This window comes from Dipodomys spectabilis, unplaced genomic scaffold (assembly GCF_019054845.1).
Source record: "Dipodomys spectabilis isolate Male_0828 unplaced genomic scaffold, ASM1905484v1 ptg000451l, whole genome shotgun sequence".
Classification (NCBI taxonomy): domain Eukaryota; kingdom Metazoa; phylum Chordata; class Mammalia; order Rodentia; family Heteromyidae; genus Dipodomys; species Dipodomys spectabilis.
The window spans coordinates 545001-553467 of record NW_024871128.1 but is presented as its reverse complement, the minus strand read 5'-3'; positions in this window follow the sequence as shown (position 1 = coordinate 553467).

The following is an 8467-nucleotide window of genomic DNA, read 5'->3' as shown; positions in this document are numbered from 1 at the left end:
AACTAATTTAACAAAACATTTTGCTCAAATTTTAAAAATGAAACTATAAAAAATAATTCTTAATATCATCAAATAAATATGCCATGGAAGAAAATATACCATAGACAGATTTTCCCCAAAATTTGTTTTATTTGATAACAAATGGATTAAAATAAAATGTAATTATGTTTGAAGATGTTAACACTTTCAAATGTTATTGCTAGAACCAGCAAAGGAAAGTAACAGAGAAGTAGAGAGTAAGAACAATCTCTACTTTGGATGAAGATACTCAGTAGAAATTTGTGACGAAAGAATGTGCTCTCTTTTCCTCATCAATATAGAGGTAGTACACCTATCTTTTGACAGAACACTTGAGGTAAGAGCAATGAAGTTACTAATTTAGGTAGTAATTCATTACATTTATTCCCTAATTTTATGATGTGACTCCCAAATGATATGAGTGGTCCTAGGAGATATTCTGAGCTCATTTTCATCCAGAGTTTCTAATTGCTTCACCAGCCAATGTTTCTTCTGCTACTTTCATTTCTCCTTGTTTCTCATGCCAACTTTTGTGGCCTTTTGGTTCATGAGAGAGCTGGAGAAATGTGAGGATGGCCTGGAGTCCTAGCTAACTCCCACTATAGCTTAGAGGATCTGGTGAAGGACCTCCACCTGGGCCTCAGAATTAGAATTATTTCCAAATTAGAATTATTTCCGAAGGCAATGTTACCGACATTTCCAGTTTCCTATTTTGTCATGTAGCTTATTAATTTTGCATTTTGTACAAACTATAGCTTATTATATGTTACTTGTACTACAAAAAATGGAGTACAAATTTAATCCTTGTTTTTGTTTTTATTCATTTGTATTTTTCATGAAGTTGTTGTGCAAAGAGGTTTCAATTCAACGAGTTTATTAGTGTAATGCATCTTGATTAGTATTAAATTGATCTACGCCATCTTTCCCAATCCTACCCATCCTCCAAGTTACCTGGTTCCATTTTTACCTATGTATCATTAATAGAATGATTGTATTTGCCATCCCTTCCTCTTTTCATTAATCTACCCCCTCTTAAACCTCTTCTCCAGCTGAACATAATTTCCCTTTCTGCTATTTATTTTCTTGAACTCCATTCTTGGTTAGTTATGCAGAGAACCACCATTACTTTAATATTCCCATGAGCAAACCAAGTACTGGGTTTTCAAATTTTATTTTGATTTCCACTTGTACATAGGAGTTGACATTCAATACGTAAGAACAGTGTACATGAGTACACTGGATCTTGATCAATGTCAACTCTTTCATAATTTTCCCCAGTGCTTTCACTACCACCTTTTCCTCAATTTCTTCATTTTGGTAGGATATGCATTAAGTTAGATCACTGCATTTCTCCCCACTTTATTGCTTCATATATCTATTTCTCCCTACCTTGATCCCAGTCCTACCTCTGAGTACTTGATTTCTGGTGTTTATTTTGTTAGAATGTGAGTTAGCTAGTCTAAGGACTTACATTATTTGAATTCTTCTGTAAACCAACCATATTTCAGTTCATACCTAGGTTTATACTTGGATTCCACCCTAAGGTGTGCATATTGTATTGATCCAGATCATGTCTACCTTCCTATATAACAGAAAACCTATCTCCCTGGGTTTGACTTTCTTCCCTTATTTCACTTAACATGATTTCCCCCAATTTCTTTTCTTTCTTTGCATTATCTTTCTTTCTAATGGATAAATAAAATTCCACTGTGCATGTACATACACATATATGCATATTTATATGCATATAGCTATCATATTTTCCTGATCTACCTGTCTGAGTGGCATAGTCCATGTCTAAATGTGATTTCTTGTACTATTATGCTTTTGCTTTCAATGTTTTGGGATATGACATAGTACCACTTTCCTAATCTTGTGCATTCAGTCTATTCTATAACAAAAATCATTCTACTAATTTCCTAGTCTGGTCGTTTACATTTCTATCTATGTCAGCTCTTGTAAATCACAGAAGCTCATAATTGTATATGATTCTGTTTTTAAGAGCAAGACTAAATGCTTGCTTATATATAATTGACACTTGCAAATAATTTATTATATAACTATATATGCATACATATATAATTTACATATTAACACACATATATGTATATATGTATGCATATAGTATATATATAGTATCTGTGTGCTAGTACTAGGACTTAAAGTCAGAGCCTAGGTTCTTTTGCTTTTCTTTTTTTGCTGAAGGTTGGCAGTCTTTCATTTGAGCCACAGCTCTACCTTTAGCAGAAAAGGGGTGGTTAGGAAATTCTAACATTTCCAACTCAAAAACCTCATCTGACTGACGGCACTGTATGTAAGGTATATTAAATAGGTAGGTTTCCTTAGGTAACCAATGAAGAGAACACCATGCGCTATTCGGGCAGGAAAAGAAGTTTATTTACAGAACTGCTGCCCCTGAAATGCATGGTGGAGAAGCATGGCTGAAACGGAAAGGGAGCACGACCCCCTCTGGGCCAGAATTTATCTAGGTCAGGGTCAGGAATAGGTGTGGACACACTGGATCCAGATGTGATCTCATGGTCTGGGACCCTTCTAAGGTCAGATGGGAGGCATGTGACCAGAGGTGGCCCAGAGTGGGACCTACCAGGAGGGGAAGGTGACTGCTTCCAGGACTGACTGTTACCTAGGTAACAGATAATGGGCAGAAACTTAGCCAAGAAGGAGAGAGGTGTCCCTGTTCAGATCTTACACCTTGATTTTTTTCTTTGTGGGTGGATGGGAAGATCCTGTATCTCCCCTGTGTCCATAACCAGTCGCTTGGTAGAATCCGTGGTCTGCTTGTGGTGTTTGGTTTGTTTTATTTATTTTTTTTTTAATTTTATTTTATTTTATTTGAGAACATACTGTACAGAGGGGTTACAACTACATGGGCAGGATAATGCACACATTTCCTACCAAGCATTGCAGCCTCCTCCTTTGTTTACCCTTCATCTCCCTTCCCAGCCTCCCCCCTCCCCCCCCACCCAATCCTTCCCCCCCTCACCCCCCCCCGACACCGTAAAGCTCGTTTTTGACACGACATTTTGTACTTCTCATTGTTGCAACAGGTCCACCTGAATCCTTAAACTACTTGTTTGTCCCCATCTCCCCCACAAGTTACACTGACATCAAATATAGTGAAAGCGGGGGTTACACTGTGTGGGGGGGACATACAAAGCAACAAAGAAACAATCCTATAAATGCGTTAGAAACACATGCATGAAAGAAAAAAAGCATTAAAATACATATTCATGGGTTCGTTTTCCTGACATCACATTATCTGACCTTTTCCGCTTGACTCATACATAACTAGATATTGCAAATAAGGGAAACCATGGGACCTATGTTTCTTTGGGCCTGGCTTACTTCACTTAATATAATTTTTTCCAAGTCTTTCCATTTCCTAACAAATGGGGAAATGTCATTCTTTCTGATTCCTCCAGAAATTCTTATTCAATGATCGAAATCAAGATCAAGAGTCCTAAGAGAAGAGTCCGTACATGGAAGGGTAAAAAGTCACTAGCCCTCACCTGTGTTTGGTGACAAGAAGAACTCCATACCAATAGTCTACCTTAATACATGAGGGCAGGGCAGGGAAGGAATAATTTATTCAGGTGATCTAGTCAGTCACACTAATGGGTCTCTAGGGCTCCCCCTCCATGTGTCCCTCTGTTGGTCTGTCTCCTCCTGTGTCTGTCTCCGTGTGTGTGTGTGTGTGTGTGTGTGTGTGTGTGTGTGTGTGTGTCCGTCCGTCCGTCCATCTGTTTGTTGATTCAGGGGAATCTAGTTGGACTTGTGGATCTCTCGTTCCCCCTCCAGCTCTTTCCCTGTGTGTCTTTCTGTCGGTCTCTGGGTCTCTGTCTCTGTCTGTGTGTCTATCTCTCTTTGTCTCTGTCTGTCTGTCTCTCCTCTCTGTCTCTCTGTCCTCTCCCCTCCACCCCCCCCCCCTTGCTTTTCGTTGTGGACTCCAGGAAGAAATGTATTTCAGTCCCAGCGGGGCTCTGCTTACTCTGCTTGCCAGCCTGGAACCCACCCGCCAGCGGCAACTTCTTCCTTGGTGTCCCCGAAGGAAGGAGGGAGCAGGAACCGGTGTCTTATCTCCAATGAATTGCACACCCCGCTCGCTCGTCCGCTTGCCCGCCCGCCGGCCCTGTCAACCCACAGAGAACATGAAAGCCCTCATGAGCTCGTGGACACTCGGTCTGTAAACAAGATGGATGCCGCTGCTGCCATTTAGGCCCGAGTTTTTAGGGAAGCTCTCTACCACCCAGACACATTCCCAGCCCACTTCATTGAGAATGTCTCAAGGAGGATGGCTGAAGGATGGGTGGTTAATTTTACTCAATCTCTCTTTCTTCTTCTGTTGCCAGCCCCTAGACTGGCAAAACAAGTGGGGGAGGGCTGGGAAGGTGAAGAGCACAGAGAGAGAGAGAGACAGCACCCAGCCCCAGAGTTCAAGCCTCACACCCGACACACACACAAAAAAACATGAAAATAGCTGGGCGCTGGTGGCTCGCGCCTGTAATCCTAGCTGCTCCGGAAGCTGAGATCTGAGGATCTCGGTTCAAAGCCAGCCTGGGCACGAAAGACCATGAGACTCTTATCTCCAATAAGCCACTCAGAAAACCGGAAGTTGTACTGTGGCTCAAGTAGTAGAGCCCTAGGCTTGAGCTGAAGAGTTGGGGGACAGTGTCCAGGCCCAGCCAGGGTTCAAGCCCCACGTCCCGGGAAAAACCAAAACAAAAAACAAAACAAAAACAAAACCAAAAAAAAAATCATGAAAATAATAAGGGAATGTGTTTGTGTGTGTGTGTGCGTGCGCGTGCATGCGTGCGTGTGTATCACAGTATATATGTATGTGTATAAATATATGTGTGCATGTATATATACACATATGTGTATAAATATATGTGTGCATGTATATATACACATGTGTATAAATAAACGAATAGATGTGTGTTTATACATATATACGTCTATGTATAAAATGAATATATATAATATATATTACACACACACACACACACACACACACACACACACGCCACGTACATAGTGCATAGACAGATAAAGCCAAAAGTGGAGCTCTGGTTCAAGTGATAGACTGCTAGACTTGAGCCAAAAAAGCTGAGTCGCTGAGTGACAGTGCCTTGACTTCAAGTCCCAGGATTGCCCCCCCCATAAAAAAGAGAAAAAGGAGAGGGGGGAAACACAAAGAAAGAAAGAAGGAAAGAAAGAAAGAAAGAAAGAAAGAAAGAAAGAAAGAAAGAAAGAAAGAAAGAAAGAAAGAAAGAAAGAAAGAAAGAAAGAAAGAAAGAAAGAAAGAAAGAAAGAAAGAAAGAAAGAAAGAAAGAAAAAGAAAACAAGCGTTAATGATCTGTTTTTCTTATCTGTAAAGAAATACCCCAAACATCTAGAGTTGAGATTGGAGCAAAGATAAAACAACTATCTGTGCATAATTCAGTTGCCATATTCCCCCCGACCCCCCACTTTAACCCTGAAAACACCCATGAAGTCAGGAGCTGTGTGGGTCTCTCTGTCTGTCTGTCTGTGTCTGCCTTTTTTTTTTTTTTTTTTGGTTGGGTTGTATGGTTGTCTGGTTGCCTGGTTGCCTGATTGCTTACTCCATAAAACTCCACCAGAGTGACTCCTCCAGAAATTCTTATTCAATGATCAAAATCAAGGGTCCTAAGGGAAGAGTCCGTACATGGAAGGGTAAAAAGTCACTAGCCCTCACCTGTGTTTGGTGACAAGAAGAACTCCATACCAATCGTCTACCTTAATACATGAGGGCAGGGCAGGGAAGGAATAAATTTATTCAGGTGATCTAGTCAGTCACACTGATGGGTCTCTAGGGCTCCCCCTCCATGTCTCCCCCTCTCTGCCTGTCTGTGTGTCGGTCTCTTGTCTTTGCCTGTGTGTGTGTGTGTGGTGGGGGCATGTGTGCCTGTTCCTGTTTGTTGATTCAGGTGATCTAGTTATACTCCCCATCTCTCCCTCTGTCTGCCTGTGTGTCGGTGTGGTGTGTGTGTGTGTGTGTGTGTGTCTGTCTGTCTGTCTGTCTGATTATTCAGGTGGTGTAGTTAGATTTGTGGATCTCTCGCTCCCCCTCCATCTCTCCATCTCCCTCTTGTCTGCCTGTGTGTGTGTGTGTGTCCGTCTGTCTGTCTGTCTGTCAATGTGTCTGTCTGTCTGTCGATGATTCGTTCAGGGGACCTAGTTGGACTTGTGGATCTCTCACCCCCCTCCCCATTTCTCCCTCTGTCTGCCTGTGTGTGTGTGTGTGTGTGTGTCTGTCTGTCTGTCTGTCTGTCTGTCTGTCAGTGTGTCTGTCTGTCTGTCTGTCTGTCTGTCTGTCAGTGTGTCTGTCTGTTTGTCGATGATTCATTCAGGGGACCTAGTTGGACTTGTGGATCTCTCGCTCCCCCTCCATCTCTTCCCCTGTGTGTCTTTCCATCGGTCGCTGGGTCTCTGTCTCTCTCTGTCTCCGTCTCTGTCTCTTTCTCTCTGCCTCTCTGTCTCCTGTCTGTCTCTGTGTCCCCCCTCCCCGCCTCCCCTCTGTCTTGCTTTTCCTTGTGGATTCCAGCGGGGCTCTGCTTCCTCTGCTTGCCAGCCTGGAACCCACCCGCCAGCGGCAACTTCTTCCTTGGAAGAAGGAAGGAGGGAGCAGGAACCAGCGTCCCAGAAGAGACTCTCATTTTCAACGTGGACACTCGGTCTGTGAACAAGATGGATGCCGCCGCCGCCGCCGCCATTTAGGCCCGAGTTTTTAGGGGAAGCTGTCTACCACCCAGACACATTCCCAGCCCACCTCCTTGAGAATGTCTCAAGGATGGATGGCTAATTTTATTCAATCATCATCTGGTTTCCGGAAGGAGAAAATGCCTCTGCTCACCCCCACCCCACAGTTCCCCTCCCCGGGTATCCTGCACACAAGATGGCAGTCCTTGTGATATCTGAGCTGCCACACCACACCACACCACACCACACCACACCACAACACACCACACCACAACACACCACCCCACACCACACTGTGGCAGAAAGTTCCTCCTATGGATTGTCTGGCCTCAGGAATTGACTCTCTCCCCGAGCCGAGGCCCCTTTTCCTTGGGAAAGAAGGATATCCATGAGGACAAAAATAAGACCGAAAACAGAGCAAACTTATCCATAAGACAGGTAGGGCACGAAACCTTTCGGCCGGTCGGTAAAGAAAAACCCCAGGCAAAGGCTCACCGGCCGGGTGGTGCCGGTGGCAGCAGTGGCTCACTGCCCATCATCCGTCTGAGGTGCTGAGCGAGGGGGCTGAGACCTGAGGATAGTGGTTCATAGCCAGCCCGGGAAGGAAAGTCCATTTGAGACTCTTCATCTCGATGTGTCACCCAAAACGCCAGAAGTGGAGGTGGACTTGGGGGAAAATGCCCTAGTGAAGATTTCCTCGGGGCTGAATTAGTACTACCGTGTCATGCAAGAGCACGAGCTCGCAGAGGACAGTACTGTACCTCTGGTTCCGGGCGGGCAGAACCCGGTGCAGACTCATTATGGTGACAGGAGAAAAAAAAAATCCCAGAGGTGGACTGGGCTGGGAATGTGTCTTAGCGTGCTTGAAGCCCTGGGTTCAATTCCTCAGTACCACCTAAACAGAACAAGCCAGAAGGGGCTCGAGTGGTAGAGCAGTGACCTTGAGCATAAAGGGACAGTGCTCAGGCCCGGAGCCCAAGCCCCAGGACTGGCCAAAAGGAAAAAGGAAAAGCAAATGACGATAATAATGAATTATAACAACCTATATGTATGTGTATGTCAGAACTCTCACTACCCACTACCGGGTAGGTGAGGACTGACTGACTGAGTGAGTGACTGACCCGACCGGTGTTTTGCCCCTCCCACCGCCCCATCCACCTTGTCGACGGCGAACGCGCGCCATCTAGTGGTGGTTTTGTGAATTGCAGTTTTCTCTCATGAAATGCATGAAAAAAAAACCACGCACGGACTGACTGAGAAAACTGGCCTTATGTCCTTCTCTTCCAGGCCCAGGCTGGCTGGCCCCTAGAGAGACTGCCTTCTTTTCAGAGAAGGGGTGGGGTGGGGATGATGATGTGCCTCGTTGGAGTATGGGGCCCATGCATAGGCAGGCAGGCAGGCAGGCAGGCAGGCTCGGAGTGGGACCGTTGTGTGTTGGAGCACCAGTAGCTCAAGCCCCAGGATTGACTGGCAAGTCAAGAGGAAACGGAGGGAGGGAGTGCAGGCTGGCGGGCGGGCGGGTGGGCGGGCGGGAGAGAGAATTCAAACAGAGAGAGAGAGAGAGAGAGAGAGAGAGACAGACAGACAGACAGACAGACAGACAGGGACAAAGAGAGACAGACAGAGAGAGAAATAGAGAAACAGAGAAACAAGAGACAGAGACGTGGTGAATTGGTCCGGCTGGCCTACATGCTCTGTCGCATCCGAT